Below are 22,358 nucleotides of genomic sequence, written 5' to 3'. Positions count from 1 at the left end.
ACAAATTAATGACGCGTGTGAATAAATAAACAATAATCATAATGTTCTTCGAACCACTATAAATTCGTTTTAGATCATATCATTATACGTGTACTAAGAATGTCTACATTTGAACAATTTATGCGATTTTTGTTTTCTTTATTTGCTATTTTTAATTTAAAAATTTCCCAAAAAATTGTTATTATTCATAAACTTTAATACTTATAGATGGATAACTAATTCGAATTTAACTCATGTTTGTAAGACATTTTTTTCAATTTATATTTACATCAGAGAAACAAGCTCCTTCAGTTAGTATACATGTAACACCTTATATATAAATATATTATAAACCTGACCATAAACTTTAATAATAAACTTTATTACAAATATTAATAGTACATAATCTCGATAATTAATAAAATAAACCTTGAATTCTGTACCAATATCTATATTCGATAAACCGAAGGCTCTTAACTTTACGAAGTATGTATATATATATCCAGCTTATTTAAAAAAAAAAGTATAATTTATTTTCATATCTAAAAGAGAAATGTGCGAAAAAGGATGAATCCCTATAGTTGACGCAACAAATCTCATTTGCACATCGTAAAATTAGCATTAACGATTGCGCGACGTTTTATCACGTCTACATCTCGATTTCCGCCCGCAGTCCACGAGCCGATGCTGAAGTCCTGCGATCCGCGGTAAAACTAGGTCGAGTGCAATTTTATCGCGTGCTGCTGTCTTAACACGGGAAGGGTCTTATCGCGTCTTAGCCGTCTTATCGTAAAACTTGTCCATCTGATCTCATACAGAGACGGATATATCCAGCGAGGCGTTCATCCTACGCAGCGAAGACACCCGTTTGCCCGAGCGCTAAAATTAGCGCGGAAGCGAGAGAAATCTTTGTCTATCCCCGCGACCTAATCGCTGTAACGAGTAATCGCGCGCGCGAGTGGTAGGGGTCTTCGTAAATCCAATAAGACGATCGTGGCGGATGATACACGAAGGGAATCAGCAGTAAATTACGATCTCCGCGCGAGCTCTATCGTGTACTTAATGTGATTATCCCAACGAGGATTTAAATCACGCGCGCCGGACGGACACACCCGGTAGATCGCCGCGGTAATGCCGATAATAGATCTGTACCGTCAGATCGGTATACCGTTATCGCGAGATGGAGAGGCAAAATAGGCGAGATGGAGCACTGTCGTGATCGTCGCGCGTCAAAGCGGAGGTTTCTCCGCTCGAGGAGCTTCGCCGAGTTCCGTGACGTCCATCGGTGCGTCATCAAATGCCGCCGCAAATGGGCTCGCATGCATTATTTATTAAATGAAATAAACTGATAGTATATACACACGAAAGTCAAACTCTCTCTTTTTGCGAATGTATACATATATATATGTAAAATATTCTCCGTTTTTTTTTTTATACGAAACAGGATATTTTTCATGATGCATACATATAAAATACTCTCTTGTTTCTTTATAAGAAACGGAGAATATTTTTAGAAGTATTACAGATTATTTATACGAAAGGAAATGTTTATAGAATTATATCTGAATGAAGATACAAAATGTGTGTAATTACGTGTAATCTCTATTAAATGTAATCTTTATTAAATATAATCAAATATAATTTAAATGTAATCTCTATTAATTATAATCTCTATTAAATTTAATTTTATTAAATATAATAAATATTATTTTATTTATAACTGCAACTATTATAATTGTAATAATACTATTTGTTTTTATAATTGTGATGTTTCTAGAATTACAATCTATACAAAAACTTTCGTTGAAATACCAGATTGATGCAGCCAAAATGGTCAAAAAACAAAGAGTTAATTTTTTTTAAAATAATGTATGTATATAATTTAGTCAAGCTATTTTAAATAACATTGTGTTCCAGACGTTCTAAACGGTAAATTTCTTGTTTGGTAAAACCCCGGTTTTTTTATACTTTCAAAAAACTGGACGAGTAGCCCCTTGAATAGCCTCAAGTTCTATATATATCGCTCCTCCACTATGAAATTTGCTGGACCATTGTTCGACTGTGCGCTCATTAACGCTATTCTCCCCAAACACAGTGTGCATGTTTCGCGTAGCACGGGCAACAGAATGCCCAAGTTTAAATTCATGCAACACGATTGTCCAGATATCTAGATTTCCCATGTTCCAGTCAGTTTAAAATAAACTTGTTAATAAAATAATAAGCTATCATTAATTCATATATCGATTTTAACTCAGGAGAGGAAATGCATCAATACACCTATATGCAATTTGACGCCGCGACGAGCCATTCTGTCTCGTAAAATAATTAAGTCCGACATTTTTGACCGACTTAAATAACAGCTACGAAGACTAATCTTTCCTCAACCTCGCGCGGATAGATTCTGTCTCAACGGCGACATTGTTTGATTTCAAAATCTGCTTGTAGATTATTTGACGGATACGCGGATCGACGTAGCATCGGCAATTTGTGCCGCGCGTATTACCATAAAACACGAACTTGTGAATTTTTTCATCGTCGATCGATCGCCCACGTATTAACGGTGCTCGAAAAATGCGCGAAATGGAAATCACGTTGCCGCTAACTGCCGCGGCATGAGTCTACGCGAGTTCATGTTCGATTGCATACCAGGAGGCATTGCCTAGACAATAAAAAGAAAAACGTACGGCCCGCATTAATAGCTGTATAACAGTTTACATAACACAGATAATAGAGTACGCTGTTATCGATCAATTATACCGCGAGCTGTACTATTAAACTCGATATATGTATACGACATTGTTATCTTGAAGAATTCAATACGAGTTGCATATTTCCATGTTAGAACAGCTGATGAATAATGTATCTTCGAATTATTAAACTGTTTATGCATTTTTTTTTTATCGATTGCTAGTTAGATATATAAATAGATGCCGCTAAACGTGACGTGTCAGTTTAACATTTAACTTAAGATCTACGATTCCGCTTTAATTACCGGAGGAATTGATACTTTAACGCGGACGTCGTCTTTACGGACAGTTAACTCTGACTAATCTTCCACGAGCGCGTTATTCGCAGTATTCCGGGAAAGCTCTAAAGATCGCGATCGTCGGCACGAGGAGCACCCTGTTATCGGCGCGGCATCGCCGACGCAATTTGCACACACCGAGAAGCGAAGAGAGGTCGGGCTTGTTTTTGATTTTAAATTGACGTCACACGGATATTTCGGGGAGAGAAACGCGCGAGGTCCGAAGGTCGTTAAAAACCGAGGAGGTGACAAAGGGCGAACGGGTTTGGCCGGCGAGATCGATACGGCAACCGCGCCGTGGTCACCGCTAATGACCGCGAACCCTCGAACGACCCCTTAACCGATGCCGTTTGCGATTAGGCGCACGCGAGCCGCCACACATATTCTTGACACGATAACCACACGCCTCACACGGGTCTCCACTCCTCTTTCTCTTTCCGCTCGCTCGCTCGCTCGCTCGCTCCCTCCGACTCGGCTCGGATCTGTGCCCGATTTTGCGTGGGTCAGTCCGGTCGATCGAGGCTGGCCACTTCGATGAAAATATCCCGCGAAACAGTTGAACCGGTAAATCGCGCAGGACTGCCGATGCCTCGACCTCGATAAAATGACAATAAAACGCAAATCGAGTACCAGTTAAATACCTATAATAATACGGAAACTTAATACGGAATTATCGTATACGGAATCAACGCTATCTGTATGATATACATATGTCATTAAAATCATTAATTATTAATTCTCGCGAGTATCTTTTTCCGCTAGATCTAATAAAACTTGAATTTGTAAAATGAATTTACAAAATTTTGCGTAACGGTAAGATCACAAAGAGTTTTTGCTTATAATATAATTTGCTTATAATATAATTCAGGATTACCTTTCTGATACTTTATACTTTTAATCTTTGTTCGTTCGACTCTTGCAGCAGTCTGGAAAGTGATGAGTTTCGCTCGACAGGACTGACTCAAAGGTTTCGTCTCACACAAGCGCTTACTTATTTAGAAGACATTGCCGTTAGTGATTTATCGACTCGTTCGGGAAAATAGCTATATTGATCGCTCGTTTAGTCTCTAAAATCTATAAAATCTGTCAAGGCGAGCGCGTCATATTAGGAACCCGATGATTTCAATGACATCGTCTAGCAAGGTTGAAACACATATGCAGAGAACAATTGATCCTTGATCAATTAGAAACGCCACTTAGTCTCCGTGGCGACATGGTAATTTCCGTTTGATTATATTACAAATTTTCATTCAAATGTCTTTCATTATAGATGGAGGAGCTTCAAAGACCTTCGCGAAGCGAAGATGATTTTGTGTTATTTCCTCTATTGTTATATTTATATTTACATCGCTGTCATATTAAAACATTCGAAACTCATATATCTTTCATCTATTTAATTAAACTGTACACAGCTATCTTATATATATTTATAAGATCTATGTGTATCCCTATTTATGAACGTAATGCCAAAGCTATCTTTACTAAAAACACAACAAAGAGAAATTTGACCGCGAAACATTTACATATATTTAAAATTAATTATATGCCGATGGTACATAAACTCAAGAAGTTCTCTATGAAAAAGAATTTATGACCAGGGTTTCGGAAATGTCTCAACAATCGCTACGAAAATATGCAATAAAAAACTGAGGATTCTATATAAAAGATTCAAGGTCACATCTTTGCCTTGAAGACTTATCATTAATCCAAGTCAAACTGATATGCTCGCCTGATATCTAATAATTTTTGCATTTAATATTTTTCTTTAAAATCTTTCATTTTCGGGATTACTTAAATATCTTGTGTATGCATGTATGTACGTATACAATTCAGGAAAAAAAGAAAAAAATTTTGGAAGATGATTGTAGTATCATGAGAAAAGATCCTATAAACATATGTTTTTGTTTTTGATAATTACGAAGATAGAGCTATAATATTCGGCACGTGTAAGATGATCTAACATCATTAAAAGTATTTAACGAAACATTACAAAATACTCATAGCAGACCAACAGACAATCGCCAATTGAATCGTTAAAGAAGCTGCGCATGCATAATGAAGAAGGACAGGAAAGAGCTGTTGAACTTGTAACCATCAAATTCAAAGAGATCTATCTTCATAATTACTAAGAATAAGATACATGTTCATATAGCAGTTTTTTCTTTCAATAATCCATATTATTATCTTTTAAAATATTTCCATTCTGCCTGAATCATCCTGTACATATACAGTACACACACGTATGCTTATAATCGTGCGCTTTAAATGCCCCTGTTATTTTATGAATCTCATGCGTGTATTTCAAGGATAGATCGCGCAGCTGCGCGATCTCGAGAGGAAAAAGAGTCGCGCCGCGGAATACAAACACCCGCGTCCAGCATTTATGCTCGTCGGGCGTATCAGGCGTCTGGCGCTTATTCAGGAGCAGAATTGATAAATATTTGTATTTACCATGCGACTGAATATTTGCGCAATAAACACGTCCGTATTGTCCTTGGTATCGGGCGCCTCGAAATTCGACAGGCGCGTGAATTCATGTATTTCTGCGTCGCGTGCCGCGAGATGAAATAAAGAACGGATGCAAACACACATGCATTGCTTCGGTGGGGCTTTTTTGTTGGAAAATCAATTAAAATCGGATCGTAAAAATAAAAAATACAGGGGATTATACCGCGAGAACGTACAAAAGTTTTTGATGACCGTGTCAGCGCTACCGGGAGTGATCACGTATCAAAAAAGTGGTTCGTTTTTATAGATATAATACAGGCAGATAATGTATAATGAGCTTATGATATATATTATGATATATCGACATACGTAAGTAATTTTACCATGAAAATATCAATGTTTTAATTACACTACGTCGAGATTGCGTTAGAATCCTATTTAATACTTGCTTCGATAGCGCTCATAATTCTTAGTTTACAACGATGCAATGCGATCCTAATTGCAATCGGATCATGGCAGAAAATCTGAAACTTATACGCTTCATAGGAATAACGCGATGAATTTGAGATTCCTTAAATTGTGATATTTTTTATTAAGTGCATATTAATATCTAACATAATAAAAATATTAAGAAAAGAATTTTTTTAAATATTAAATAGAAAGAATGAGAGAAAGAGAGAGAGAGAGAGAAAAGAAGGCAAGAGAAAAAAATTAATTGTAAGAAGTAATAAACCTATTCTGCCATTGTTCGCATTAATATTTCTTTAAATCCATATGTCATTACAAATATATAAGTATATTATCTTCACCTATATAATGATACGTATATTTAAAAAATTATTATTAATCTTTGCCATATTTTTATCGCGCGTACGTTGCTGCTGATCGAACACCTTTATACGAATAATATCAATATAGTTGCAATATGAGATCAGAAATAAAATCAATACGACCAATCTATAATCCGAGAAGAAAAAGAATAATATGCGTCATATCGTTTTGCTCGATCTCATATAATGTTCTGATTAATCTGCGAGGGCCTATTCAATAATCACAAAAAAAATACAAACTACGACATAAATATAATTCGCGTCAGGTACAGCACTGTAAAACGTAACTATTAAAATAACGTCTTCAAATAGACATCACGTATAAATCCTTATTATACATATAAGCGCACGCCACACGTTTTCTCCACCCGCATAATTCGCGCTGTCGAAAATTACTTACGTAATTTCGCGATTTTGTGAAATAAACCGTATAGAAGAAATTGTCGAAAATTCGTACTCATAACGATCGGTCATTAACATCTCGCTTTAGTCGTTCGTTTCCATTTTTTCTCGTTTTTTTTTTCTTACTTCGTTCTTATTTCTTTGAAGAGATGAAACATGTATGAACAAAATAATGTAACAATTTTTCGAGTACGCGCATTACATGAATCATACTATGGATTAAATTTTCGCAAAGGTACTTTACCGAGCTCTCTAAAGACTGGTCTTTACCGTTACACGCACCCTCGCATTACCCTGGCACAGGGCAACTGACGATGTTACCAGGATTTGAGTCCGCGAACCGTGACGCACACGCAACTCCGTGCTCAAGACGCTCGTTAAACGAACTCTAAACAGCGATTTCCACTTAGAAATATTAAGGCACATTAGACTCCTATGTTAAACGTGCGACCGCTCTAAACTGATTAATCGAAGAACACTTCGAAGCGCTGAATCCGGCAGCCTTGATCCGCATTCGATATCACGAGTCACCTCTGATTCGATTTAACAGTTCGTTTAAGCCGCCGGCGGTGCAGACGGCGTCAAGCAGTATATATACATACACAGCGGGTGTTTACATACACAATTAATTTTATTAGTCAACCCCGCGATCGCGGTGAGAGGAAAAAACCTAACGGCAAACCTATTGCTGCAAACACGATTTCGACTTCGAGTTTCTGCCGCAACCCGTTACGGATAAAGATCTACGCGAGAGACGTCGTCGTCGCGGCATGTGAAACTTTGCGACACCGAGCCATCAGCTGTTATGAGAAAGTCAACGTTGTCGTTTCTCCGCGAGAGAGAGATAGAAAGAGAGAGACTTCCTCGCGCGACCTTTTATTACAATAAAGAAGCGTTAATTTTCCTGCAGCGTAGCGTTTTGCGACACACCGTTTACGGCGCGGTGTACGAACAATCGCGCTTTTCTCTCTTTCGATTTCGTCGGCGTTGGAAAAAATTAACTCGGCGACTCACAATATTTTTCCCGTGGGTAAATTCGCGAAAATCAAAGTAGGCGCGCGGACAAGCGGAAAGCGAGATGGACATCGCGTGAAATAAGAGGTGAAGTAAATCGCGTGCTCTCGGAGGAGCTCCGATTTTGCTCGGTACTGATCGAAGCAAACGCTACATTATCCACGAGGCTCTCCCTCGTCTTTTTCTCTCTCTCTCTCTCTCTCTTTCTCTTTGTCCGCTTCCTCCGTTATTACATTACGAAAAAGCCAGCCGACATTCTCGAGCTACACTCGCAGGTAGCGTATATCCCACTTACTTGACACACATTACGTTTTTATATCTAACGTTAGCCTACCTCCGCGAAATTACATGGCGTCGACGTCGCCGTGCAATTTTTTTTTTCAAGGAGAGGCCGCAAGGTCGAGATATACATTCATTTTACGAGAGATGCCGATGACCGCTCGGTTTTCTGTACTCTGTCGGGCAAAGGCGCCGCACCGTCGTCGGCGAGACGTTCGAAAAGTCGTATTCTTTCTTCTTCCTTTTTTTTTTAAATTCCACTTTACCTTTGCTAAATCCTGTTGAAATACACGTCTCGAGTTTCTCTCTTCGCGTTAAAATTTTAAACCGGCGCCAAACGACGCGACTACACATTTACTGAATACGCCGCGAACGTGAGCGAATGTATATATTGCATGGCGCGACCTTGACATAGAATGCCGGTCAACAGCTTGCGAAAAATTCCAAAATATTTAGCAAGATACTGCAGGCCGGGGAATGATTCACCACCTTGGTCGCCATACATGACGATCTTCCCGCCAACTGAAATTCATTACTGAACTATTAATTTATATTAATTCCTTATCAATTTAAAGTGCGCGGAGTCGATTAATCTTCATCAAAGATTTAATTAAATTTAATTTTTCATACACTGTAAAATCAATAGTGTCAAATTTAACTTTATTTAAGTCGCCGTTGCTCCTATTTAAATAGTTATTTTCAACTAAAACAATGAAGTTAAATAATTTAAACGGTTCCAGTTTAACCCAAATTTGGGTTAAATTCCATTGTTTTATTTAAAAAAAACCTTTACAGTTTTAGTTAGAAATAATCATATATTAAGTAGGAGCAGTGGCGATTTAAATATAGGGTCGAATTTGACACGACATACCTATTTGACAGTGTAAACGCGCTTATTAGAACTTAAGTATCGGTCTACAATAAGGTTTTAAGCATTACACCGTAAGATATTGACCAATTTATACAATCAATTATTCTCCTCATATTCGACTACATGATTGGTCTATTTCTTACTGCTTAGGACTTAAAATCCTTATTGTGGACCGACACTAACGATCCTAAAAACTGTCCCTCGCGCGAACGGATAGTTTTGTCGGATGCATCCCCGTAAATAAATAACCGCCGACGCGGAAACGTCGGGTCGAGTCCTGTCGCGTGTAAAACACGCCGGGCAATTCGACGGGGCGCCGCCGCAATCGGCGACTAAAACGTTATACGACGACGTTACTATGGGCACTCGACACGGTTCGTTAAGTTCGATGTCGCGGTGCCGGCGGGGGGAGAGCATTACACCGCGGGTTTGCAACGAGACTGTTTGTTGCAGCACGCGGTAAGAGCGAACGCGACGGTTAGACGCTGTCGCACCACGGCGAGAGGAAGCGAATCTCCCGACGTACGTATACGCGGCTTCGCGCCAGCCCCCGCTCGCGTGTAATCGGACGACCGTAAAACCGTAAGAAAGATACCACGAGGCGAATGAAATCGTAATCGTCTATCCCACCAGCCCTCGCGGACGTGGAGTTTGCTTCACGGGTCTCTCCCGAGCAAACAACTCTCGCGATAATAAATTTCTCACCGCGCGTCCTCCTCTCACGTCCTGCTCTCACATCCTATTATCAATTACACGTTTCGAGACTATCTAATTTATTTAGTGCCGACCACGTCAACCACGCTTGCTAAATAAAGTGACGCTATATAACGTGAAGACGTGCGCGGAAGACGTTAAAAAGAAGTTCTAATGTAATCTCGACGTCTAACGTCCACTTCTACCAATGTATATAGATTTAAATTTTAGCTACATACGATATGACTTACTTTCTAACTTTTTCTAATTCTAAAAATTGGAAAATGCTAAATTAAATCGAGATTAAAGTTGATCTATATCGATAGAAACGGTCGTACAACATGTTAGCGCGGAACATTTCGCATTGATCTTCCTCAGGCAACTTACATACTTATTTAGTACTAATCAATTCGCGTGTAGAAACATCCTGGTGTTTATTGTCCGCGTTCGTCCACTAATCGATAGTGTTGACCAGCAACAAACAGACGGCGAGTTAATTGAAACGTGATGGCACGCGTGATCGCGCACGAAACACGTCGCGCGTTTCGATCGAAGCCGCAGAGCTTACGATTAATTATTTAAGCAAAGCGCGATTGAAGCCGGCAAACCAGTTACCATGCGTGATTGGAATAACAAAAAGCGGCGAGTTAATGTTTTTTTTTTTTGTAAATACAATGTGCAGTTTGTGCCCGCGAATCTTTATCGATACCTGACGCGATGCCGGCGCTGGCTGCAGTAGAAGTACTGATGACAGATCGTTGGATCGTGGTTCATCCTCATCGCATGTCACGTTGCGACGTCAACGACCGTCGTCCTCTGACAAATACGTCACCCGACCGAAAATCGACCCTCCTCGACACTGCTCGGTTCTCGCTCTTCCCCGCGTTTTTCTTCCCTCTTCCTCACGGTGCAGAATAAGGAAATGTATAACTTCTCGAGCTCCGTTCTTCTCCACTCTCGCAGAACTAGCCCCGATTTCCAAGGTACCGCAAGCGACCGCTCGATTAATTTCGAATAACAAGTTCCGCCTTGGAATAAAAGATCATTAATTAATATCGTTGCTCCTTGCCGGACGGTTTACTGCGAGGGACGGGCTTCCTCGTCTCTCGAACGTTCATTCCGAAATGTATGCGATTATAATACGGCAAACTCTCGTCGACGCGCTCTCGAACGCACGAATCTCAGGATCACGGTTCGTCCTTGGAGTAACGGACCATTAGTTATAATTTCATTCCTTTTCGGACGTTTCGGTCCAGGAGATCACCGAACAAAGGCTTCCCCTTTTCTTGTTCCTCTCCCGATGGGCTCATCCTCCTCGTTTCGCGCGTCGCTTTCCCGTGTCGCCGTTTGTTGTGAATTGTAGTGCTGTTCGAGGAAAACCGCGGTGCGCGAAATACACACTTTACGGCCACCGGCTCAAGGTTCCACGACGGCTGCTTTAACGAGCCCACGAAACAATCGAATTTCGAAACGGTCCGTTTCCGCGGCGCGCCGCCGGTTCTCTTCTTCTTCGCCGCCGCTTCGCTTACCCTCTTCTCACCCGGCGCAGCGTGTCCGTATAGCGCGGAGTCACGCGCGACTCTTTATTTCGCTCACGCATCCACCTCTCCCTAGCTCGCTTCCCTTTTCCCGCGTGGCACACAATCGCGCGTCGCGCACACCCGCGAGTTCGGGTCACCCGTTATTTTTCACGTCGCGCATTTGCCGCGCGGCGAACAATGCCGCGAGGATTACTTAACCCCGGTTTAGCGACTTGCAGTCTTGTCCCTCCCAAGAGAGACGAAGAGAAGGAGAGAGAGACTACGGTCTTAGACCCGTAATCGCAGATGATTATCGCGCGAACTCGTGAGAGACTCCGCTCGCTTCTGTGTCTCGACACGCGGAGAGAGGAGACTTGTCCTTCTGCCTTTGAAACGTTCAATTCGAATCGCCGAAGTTAAACTGTTAGCGTTTCTCTCTTTCGTAAATTGTCCGATGGTAAGTGAGGAGGCTCAAAACTTGATTTTTGTTATACATATTTCCGAGGTGGAATCAAGGTGAGAGACAACAGTAAAACTCCAATGTTGTTTTGACATTGAACGAAATTAATGCTATCCTCGCATCGCACTGAAGATTAATATCCCGTAAAAAAAAAATTCTTGCCGAAACTTGTTGCACAAGAATAAGCTATCTTGTCGCCTTGAAGAAGCCAATAGTGAAACCCGGTGGATTCCCCGCCTCTCTCCGATCCGTCAGCTATATCTTCGCTATACCTACGCGACTTTCCTTTTTCCCTTCCGTCCGCCAACGCGACGAGCAATTTACAACGAGTATCCGGCCGTCCTTGCTTATAGCCGCCCGGAAAAGTTTCGATCCCCCGTCAATCTTCCGGCTTCGCCGCTCGCGGTCACTTGACGGAGTTCGCGGCGCAAACTTTGCCGGTTAATCGATACGCGGGTACGTACTATACACACCGCAATGCGGTCACGTCGGACACGTCGAGTCACGCACGACGATCGTCCACAGCGTGGAGAACAGGAGCCTCGGAGCGGCGGAGACTCGCCACGATGTGAGGAATCCGATCTGTGTTTGTTCGACAGGTATCTCCCGCCGCCTTCGTGGAGAACGGAGAAGCGTGCCGAGTTGTCATCGCCGATAAACGAAATTTACGTAGTGCGGCTTTCGTGTAATCTCGCCGACGTCAATACTTGATGAAAAGAATCCGAGAAGCGGACAGCTGCCTTTTGTTTAAAAAAAAAAAGATTCCTGATGACGCAAACAAATCATCCCGCATCCATATCACCATGACTAATCTGTTTCGTTGTAATACATTGTTCGTCAAGTCGTCATGTGATTTTTAGAAATCTTTTTACTGGCGGACGTGTTCTTTTCTTATCTGCGTAATGTTTCTCCGAATCGTCCTTTCTCGATTCGAAAGACTACCCCCACATGCGAACAGTCCACTTGAATTGTCTATGTCACCACGTTATTTATTTCGCTGTAAACAACGAAAGATTCGCGAAAGCTAATCTCAATTATACCTAATACGCTTCGTGCGTAATTCCTGGATCGCACTTGTCCCCGAAATGATGTTCCCCCGTCGATTATCAGCGCTTAACTAACGCTCTCTCGCGCGACACAGTACTGCGATCATTCTTAATTCACCGTCATTCGATTCGTCGGGGCAATTCGATCCAGGCGCAGTCGCGTAGGTGGTACCTCTACGTCCACATTACCTTCCAAGCCGCGGCTGGTGTATTCCCGGCTTCAAGTCCGCGCTCTTCTTCCCTCCGCACGGACTATTCTTACACGAGTCCTTAACAATTACAAGCCGGGCGATTAAAAAAGGCCCCCGTTCGTTTCTCACATCGCGGACGGCGAGGGCTTTAGCGAGCGTATCGCAAATTCGCAAGAGTCATTTTGAGATCGAGCGTTTATCGAAATTACTTTTCACCGTCACCTTCTTTCATACAGTGAAGAGAATGAGAGCAAGCCCGATTGCTGGGACTTATGACACTCCCGCGCGGATAAAAGAAGAGGCGCTTTCCACCCTTGGCGCGCGCCCGATAGATATAGGGTTCGGAGCTTTCTCGAGATGACTTCGAGATCCGCCGCGGTTCTCCACGGATCTCAGGAAGGTCCGCGCGACTCTCGTACCGGCTCGCGGCGAACGACGAACTGCCAACTGCAACGACGAGCCGCTGCTACGCGCACCGCGGCACCGCTTCACTGCGCGCACCGGAAAACGCGATGGGTCTTCGCCCGCCCGCGGCTTGAACCACGCGCGCCAAGCGAGGGAGGGCCTTGGAAGATGGATCGTAATGCTCGTGCACGGCGGAGCAGCGTGCGACTGCCGCGGACCCGACGCGAACGGCCCGGCCGAACTCTCGCGCCGAATAACTGTATCCCATACGAATGCTTCGCGTGACACGCACACACGGGTATATACGCGCGTTCACATACACGCGTGCGCGCGTATATAAAGTTGTTGTGCGATCGGGAGTGATCGACCCGGCACGCGATTCGCGACAGGTATTAACGATGCGGTGTAATTGCGAGCGCCGGATCGCCTTGAATGTTGCGACAAAGATACCGGGCGGTTAACGACTCGAGAGATTGGTAACCATTAGCTGAATAATTAGTTGAAGTGTTCTAGTTCCTATACCGAGTCTAAACTCGCGTCAACTATTTATTAAAAAAAAAAAAAAAAGAAGTAACAAGCAACGACAAATCGAGTAACTGGCGTGACGAGTGCGCAAATGCAATACGGAATATCATGTTCGATTCATGTCATTTTCCTTCGAGAAATTACCAAACATTCATATAATTATTTAACTTGATTAATCAATCATACACGATTGGAGGTATTGCAACTTTCCGCGCGGTGTTATCCAGTCGCTATTTCTGGCCCCGAAAATAATTTATCCAGAACACTATAAATATTGAAATATCTAATCAACGGTGCGCAAACGAATTCTAAGGTCACGTATAACGTCCCTCGCTGGCAAACAGACGCACGTGGGTGTTAATATGCAGTCAAATAGAACCGCATTGCTTTCCTATTCGAAAAGTGCGCCAACCAATCTGGAAAGTACTCCATCTTTTTTATATGATTCTTCACGGGGAATCGTTTTTTATAGCTGCATCGCGTTTTATTGAACTTACTCTCTGATATATACGCGCCTGCAGACGGTGTGCGTACGTACGGTTCGAATAAATCGTCCTCTTTCGCGCGGGATATAAATACAACTTTGATATTACACGTACGAAAGATTTATAAGCAATACACTCTGCAAACGTACTAAAAATAACAATGATACCCTGGACTGACGCACGCGCCATTTCGACCGATCGGAGGAATTCGCGCAGTTTTTTTGTGTTTTTTTCGATACAATTTATTAGCACGTGCGTATGAATTATTCATGCAGCCCAGAACCGGCCGGGCGATACTCCTCTATTTCGAACAATCTCTTTCGCTATCTTTCATGGGACGCCTCGGGGACCGTATAAAACATTCAACAAAATATACACATACATATATATAATCATATACACCACAGTATTGTTTCGATGCGATGTATGCGTCAGCCGGGCATTGTTTGACGATTGCCGGATGCACGACATATGTAGTGCAGACGGATAAGACACATAAAGAAGAGAAACGAATGAGGGAGGTACATGAATATACGGAAGAGCATGAAACCGGAGGAAGAGCCGGACGTGGCGACAGAGAGAGACGACCTGCATGTTTTATTCAGAAACGTGACCGAGAGGTGAAATTTTGAGGGTTAAAGTATCCCTGGCCTTCGAAAGTTTCTCCCTTGAGGATCACGCATTTCGCTGGCGCCGACCGATCAAGACGTCCGCCGTCTTTTCGTATAATTGCTTAGAGAAACGCACGTTCATCAATTTTGTTCGAGCATTCCTCAATGGGAAAAAAATCGCTCAATGATCGATTCGATGTACGTCCTGCGAGAAGAATCCATCGATTTCGCGCGTTCAACTGTAATAAATATACACATATAGCCAATGATCGTGACGGCGAGTCGTCCGCTTCTCTTGCGAGAGAATTGGGACCTGTGGAGATCTCGGAGAAAATTTAAATTCGCAAACTGCAGTGGTATTGCATGGCACATCACAATGAAAGATTGACTCGCGTGTTTATCTTGTGCGGCCGGATAATTCTTCCTCTCTCACGGGATAAATTCGTCGCTGATCGCCGTGACGTAAGGGAGAAACGTCGGCGCGCTGAATAAATATTTCGACAGGACCGAGTCGCGAATCGAAATTCGGCCACGTGTGATGGTACATACATATACATAGCACATAAATACGGAGGAAAGCTCTTCGAGATATATCGGGATCTGTGTGAGCGCGAGAGTTGCGGTTCCCGAGAGACGCGTCGTCTCCGAGCGCCCGTCGAGATTTATGCAAATATCTTAAAGGCGAATGCCTCGCTCTCGATTTGTCCCGCCTCGCGGTTCCGCGCGTTGTTCTCTTTCCCGCAATGTCGGTTGCGACACGTCGGCGCAGCTGCGGCTGCAGCCACGGTATCAGGATAGCAGCCGGGCCGAGAAGCAACCGTGCAAAAGATGCACCGCGATGCAAGTGCATATCAGGCGAGTACACGCTGTCGGCGGTGTATACAAACAGGATATGAAAAAAATCTTTGAAAAGAAAGCAGGAAATAAAAAAAAATGTAAAAATGTAAAATCATCATATATATGCATAAGCCGACATTAACGGTACGCATTAATTGAGATAATATAACTACAGCGAGCAACTGACTGCGGAGCCAATCACAATCGTTGCCATTTTGGTCGTCGTGAGAAATTCTCCAAGTTCGTCTCTTTTCTTCTTAGGGGGAGATAATCGCGGGATGATTGGCGTAAACGATCGATATACCGGTCGCGGTCGCGCGCGTTTTCAAGGTTTCCGAACGTGCCGAAACGCGCTTTTGCGATCGGTACGGTGACCGTTGCATAAGTGATTATCATATTTTTCCGGCGGCGCGTCGCGTAACCGGTTAGACGAGTGCAGCTGTGCACCGGACCGCCTGCATTTATCGAACACACGTTGTCCTCGTCGTCAATGTTACGCGCCGTGAATGGCAAAGTGTGGAAAACGCACCGGTCGCGCGAGTCGCAAGTGCTGGATCCGGTAACGACAGCGCGCGCGGTCAGCGCATAGCGCGCGGGGGCAGGGGGAGACGAGAGGCATAGTCGACGAGATCCATAGAGATAAACTCTTTGCGAAATCGTCCGCTGAATGACGACGGCAGGATAACGAAGTATCAACCGTTAACGGGTCGGCGGACCCGTTATAAACTAACAGTTGGCAGGCAGAACAGACTAGATTCGTCAGCTATATACGCCGCTCCGCGCGGCTTTGTCGAGTAACATCAGCTACTTCCTGGCATTTATTTTCGCGTATCAGCGACGCGCTTAAACTTCTCGCTCGAGATTAGACAGAATAATGCGATTATAGTACGGTTGTAAAATACGCAATATTTTTTTATCTTGAAAAACTAGAAAACTGCATGTCGGCAATCGTATTAGATATCGTTGTTTTTCACCTTCTGCATCCGCAGAGATAATTTTACGCCACGGCGAAAGGAAATTCGTGGAATCATTTAGTATCTAAAGTAATTCTTAATTTACGGTTCAATTAATTTAGTAACGATTTTTATTAAATTACCTTCCTTTGAACATACATTTTGCTTATCCTCTTCGTTACGTTTATTATTTGACAACAAAACGCACGCTTTAATTTCAACGTTCTTGCTTATTCATTGCTTTTTTATTGATTACACGATTTTGATCTAATTTTGATTATGACGCGATATGTTGTGCGCTTGTAATAGCGAATTTAGTATGAGGGTACATAAATGAATTTGAAATAAATTTACCGCGAAGATGCTGGCGGACCATCTGATGAGAAATTTATTAAATTTTCCCAACGGAATTTCCGAACTACCCCTGAAAGTTTTGCGGCAGAGTAATTAGTTTATCCGATAAACTCATCGTAAAATAATTGACGTAGGACCTTCCGAGTTTCCGCAGCCACGGTGTATCCGAAGGTTGCGCGCACCCCAATAGCTTACTCACTTAAATAATATCTAAATAATTAAATTCGAGAACGTCTTCCACGGTCAAGGCTAGATCCTGATAATATTTTTACACGGAAAGAACAATTTTGCTGAATTCAGATCTGAAAATAATTTTTGTTTAATAATCAAAACAATTTTGTGCGAGTCAAAATGATTGCTAGAATATCAAAATGTTTTATAGCAATGCCTATCAGTTTTAACATTCCAACAAATTATTTTGATAATTCAACAAAAAATTATCTTCAGATCTGTATTTAGCAAAATTTTTAGACCTTTCAACAAAATCGTTCTTTCCGTGTATGTGAATTCTAAATCAATTTTTTAATTTTATTTAAACTGCACGCCAAATTAATGTCGGACTTGCATCATTGAAGCTGGAACAGCTGGAACCACTCAATTAAATTGAGTCTTCAATTTTTAATAATACAAACAATTTTTTTGCTAAAAATATTACTTCAGCCAAAGTTTGAATCTGGAGCCTCTCGACACTTTCCGAGGCTATCTAAATAATTAAATTGCACGCAATTTAATTGACCAGTTAATTACTTTTCGCCAGGTAGCCAACCTTGATGTACGATTTCATTTCAACTTTATTCAACTTCTAAATTGTCATTTTAATTTGGTTGAATTAATCCGTCGGTCGACGTGATTAATTTAACCGTATAAGTTTTGTATGCCACGCGCATGATTATATTATACGCTCACGTGCAACACGCGAAACCGGCGCGGCGCGGCGCAGCGGAGGAGCGTAAATGCACAATGATCTCGTGATACGTGATATCCGCATATAACCGGAGAATTGGAGTGTAGAAATGCGACACCGCGCCGCTCTTCGCGCCGTCCGTGCCGGTCGAATCCCGAGCTTTTGTTTTGTAAGTGGAGATAATAGTAATATGCGAACGAAAGCGCTGTCATTCATTCCCGATGAAATCGCCAGACGCGAATTGCGTGCGTGCGCGGTGCGCCCGCTTTCGACCTCGATGACGCAACGTTCCCAAATAAACAAAGAAGCGCACGAGCGCGTCATCTTATTCTTGTTATGGATATTGAGCAATCGGCACGAAAGCATGATTGCCGCAATACACTGATCGCTCGTACGTTTACAGGGATACCCTGTATTAAGAGTTGGCAAGCTAAATACGCGCGAAGTCGTGCGAAAAAATTCACCAAAAAAAGTTAATTGCTCCGCAGATTACCGATGCCCCGTTATACGCGTGTTTTTGTAATCGTTGTAATAAAAATGTAATCTTGTTGAGAATTTCAGTTCTTCGGAAGCAGGCAATTTAAAAAAAAGTTATTATAAAGGATTTATTAAGATGCTCATTGGCATCAAAATTGCTCGACAATTTAATTTGTGATATTAATTCGGATTCAGTTTGGAGCTGTATTTCAAGACCGACAAATATTCGGCGCGCAGTTTACCTGAATTGAAAGAATTGTAAAAATTCGTACAATCCACCAAGCACTAGGACCCGTTTCAGACCGTGGCATTTTTAAAAATTTATCGAGTCCAAAAAAAGGAATCCGCTGCGACGTGTCTTTCCTCTATTTGCAAAGTTAGCGACAAAATCGAATGAACGAAGCGTATTCGCTGTCAGATCTGACAGTTACGGGAGCGTATTACATTATCGCGCCTTCCATCTCCACTCCGCGGGTGTCTCGTGAAAAACTTAAGCGCTGCTGTACAATCCGAGCCGCGAGACACGCCGTTTTAAAGAAACGCAATCACGCGCGAGTTACCGGCGCGCCGATTCGATCCGCTAAATCACGCGTATCTCATATCCCCGGCGAGATGCCACTCATACGGCTTTAACGGTATTTTCGTGATTGCATCCTGCAGCCTAGGCCTAATAGGATTTGCGCGCGCGGAAATCACTGCTACAGCGGCTACTTGTGCGCCAAAGAACTGCCGTTTTAATTCCCCCTCGTCCTCGACAGTTAACTGCTTGGAGATGGACTGTACAAAATCGATTTAACTTCCCTATTATGCCTGACCCATTTCGTCATCTGAGAAAAATAACCGTACGTAAAATATGTTTAAAAATATTATATACATTTATCAGCGTGTGCTTTAATTAATAAAACTGCCTGTTTTCTGACAGTTCATGTAGAATATGTAAGTAAAACCTAATTGATTTTATCTATTGATATTACAATTTCTGTGAAATAAACTACTATATGAAACTTTGATAGTAATAATAATAATAATGTTAATGTTAATGTAATAATTCAAAAATAAGAGATAAAAGATATGTTTTATATATCACAGATCAAGTATTAGAAAGCAACACTTCAAAAGATGAGGCATCAGCAATGATGCTATTTACAAGCCCAGATCTCCACGAAGTAATTAATATAAAATTAAAAATAATAATGATAAAGATGAAACATATATGTGCAGATATAAAAATAATAGAAAAATAAAAAAAAGTAAAAAGAAGATCATAGGCACAATTAATGTAAGTAAAAAGACAATAATAATAAAACTAATAATGATAAATTGATGCAATCAAACATATGTACAGATACAAAAGTTATAAAAAATATATGAAAAGAAGGCCGTAGATTCAATTAATAAAAGTGAAAATAATTCTCTGAATAGCTTTGAGGATCATATATTTTTGTTAGGAGAGAATATATTTCAACTATCTTCGTAATTGGGTCTCAAATTAGGATTTTGATAAAGTGAAGTTTGTCATTATCAATGTAATCTGAATTGATCAATATAACCTGTTTTGTGAGATGTTATATCTTGCAAAAAAAAAAACAATCATATATCGAGCATATTGAAAATATGTCCAATTATAATATCGTTATTCAGAGACGCAGGAAGTAGACGTTCTATAATTATTCGCGATTGCAAAATTGCAGATTTTATATTAAATCAGACCGGTTTTGAATTTTAACAAGTATAAGCTCCGTGCGGTGTACGCATAAACTAAGCAGGTGACACGAATCGCCCGTAATTAAATGCTCGTCTGTGAATTTGTGCTGCACTTATGTACAAGCTCACGTTATTAAATCGCATCAATTAATTGATAATATCATAATTTCAAGATTATAATTTGATTCCTACACGGGTACATGATTAAAATTGTATTCTTGCGATACAATTATCACGATGCGACAGATATTAAAAACAGAAAAATGCATACGAGACATACATTCTTCAAAATGCCGCAAAACGTCTCGTAAGGAACGTCTCCTGAAGAACGTAGATTTATTCGCGAGATACGACAGTCTATACGCGATCGTGTTGCGCGCAAAGAATAACGTTCAATCTGAGCGCAGGGCGGTCTTCGCGCGCGTGCAGAAACATTTACGTTTAGCTGTTGGATCTATACAATGTGATGCTCTTTGCATCTTGCTTTTTACCACCTTTGCCATTTTGCCTCTTATATCCTGATCCTTCATTTTCGGCCGAAAAATAAATGTTGATAAACTTCAGAAGCGATGAGAAACATATGATAAGAAACACGATTGTCGATAAAACGGTCGTAAAGAGGGAAAGAGGTAAAAAGCAAAAAAGCAAGAGGCAAAAAGCACATTGTAGATCCAGCCTTACGAGGTAGGTAACTTTCTCGCGCAGGTCGTCGCTCAGAATTTCGCTGCAATGCGCGAAATATTCGCGTACGGACGAATGTTTTGCGTGCTCGTTGTTTATGCAGCACGACTGCAGTTTCGCGAGGGCACGGCGGAAAGGAAGGATCATGCGTAGGAAGGCGAACCGGAGCCACGCACTCTGACCACCGGGTGTGTGTCGGGGTGAGGACGCACGGGAAGGAGAGAGGGGAAGTGAGGAAGAGAGGAAGGGAAAGACAAAACGAAGGACGGAGAAATGCACACGCCCATATCCAGCGAGGAGTTGGCAATACATTTATTATGCAGATTATACGCGGGTGTAATCAGCCGCGTGAGCGAGAGAGTACATATCACGGGGCTTAAAAGCGACGTGCCCGATCCGCGAAAAATCCGTGTCGCGTTCGTATATATACAAACGGCGCGCGCGACAGATTTTTCCTCCGCGAGTTGCAGCATTTCTCAGCACATATACACACTCGTTGCACCTACCCGATAATGCTATTTCCAGTCGACGTGAAAACGCTGTTAAAACGACGCGCGGGTGTTACACACGCTCTCGCGACTATATACATTCGGCTAAAAGGTCCGGCGAAATATTGTCAGAGATAAAAAAAAAAATTAAATTCCTCGTACGTGCGAAACATTTTTACGAGGTTTTCTCGTCGTCCGTCGCCCCAGGCATTAAAAACTCGTGATCGTTGATAATAACGACGCATTCGTTATTATCTTAAATATTTCATCGAAATATATATAGGCACATGTATAAAGAATTTCTGGTTACAAATTTAATTCGGATTCACACCGTACGAATTCGTCGAAAATTCATCAGCTGCGCTGCTCCCCAGCTGCTACGTACTCCCGTGATATATATTAACCCATTCGAACGTTTCGTAATAATCCCCTATTTGCTATTCGCGAGGCGTTCTACAACCGCGAGAATTAACGCGCCTGTTATTATATGCGTGGTAATTATTATGGTGCTCTGCACGCGTGTGCAATTACGGGGAGATTAGCGCGGTATATGTCACCGCGTATATATGCCCCTCGCGATGTAACGCGATTAGAAAAAAATCCGTGCATGCCGAATTATCTTCCGGGAAAGGGGCTCCGTGGCACCGCGCGATTAAGATTCCTGAGGCATCCTCGCGGAAACAAAGAGGCAATGGCGGATTTAAGCCTGCGTGACTCCGAGCCGCGACACGAATAAGTCTTCCTCCTTCGTCGAGTAACGACGCAAATGTCGAAGAAACGTACGAAGCGATAATTATTAAAAATAATATAATAAATGCAATTAATATTTACATCGCGATAAGTATAATAATAATTAATTAACATATATACATATCTATTAAAGGAAATATTGGTATCGTTGAATAACGTTGAATCTCTTGAGACATCAAGCTTTTCTAAATTAACAATTACAAGGATTTAAATTTGACCTTGTATTTGACCTTAATTCCAGCGGCGTGAAGAGGTGCTGGAATGTAAATGCGCGTATATATACGCTGTCGCGAAAAGTGACTTCGGCTGAATGACTCACGGCGAATCTTAAAGTTGTCACGTCCGAAAAAGGAAGTCGGCAGGACCGACCGCTTCCCCATAACCGCTTGATCCACCTGACATTAAAGGCAAGGTTCGTGTACGTCC

General features: G+C 41.9%; 1 protein-coding gene across 1 annotated transcript in view; it reads right to left on the bottom strand.

Moving 5' to 3' along the window:
• Positions 1-22,358, bottom strand: part of LOC105452782 — a 49,981-nt gene that overhangs the window by 10,012 nt on the left and 17,611 nt on the right. The window lies entirely within an intron of this gene.

This window comes from Wasmannia auropunctata, unplaced genomic scaffold (genome assembly GCF_000956235.1).
Source record: "Wasmannia auropunctata unplaced genomic scaffold, wasmannia.A_1.0 LD336026.1, whole genome shotgun sequence".
NCBI lineage: Eukaryota > Metazoa > Arthropoda > Insecta > Hymenoptera > Formicidae > Wasmannia > Wasmannia auropunctata.
Note: the sequence above shows the minus strand (reverse complement) of the source record. Positions and strands in the feature narration are given on the sequence as shown.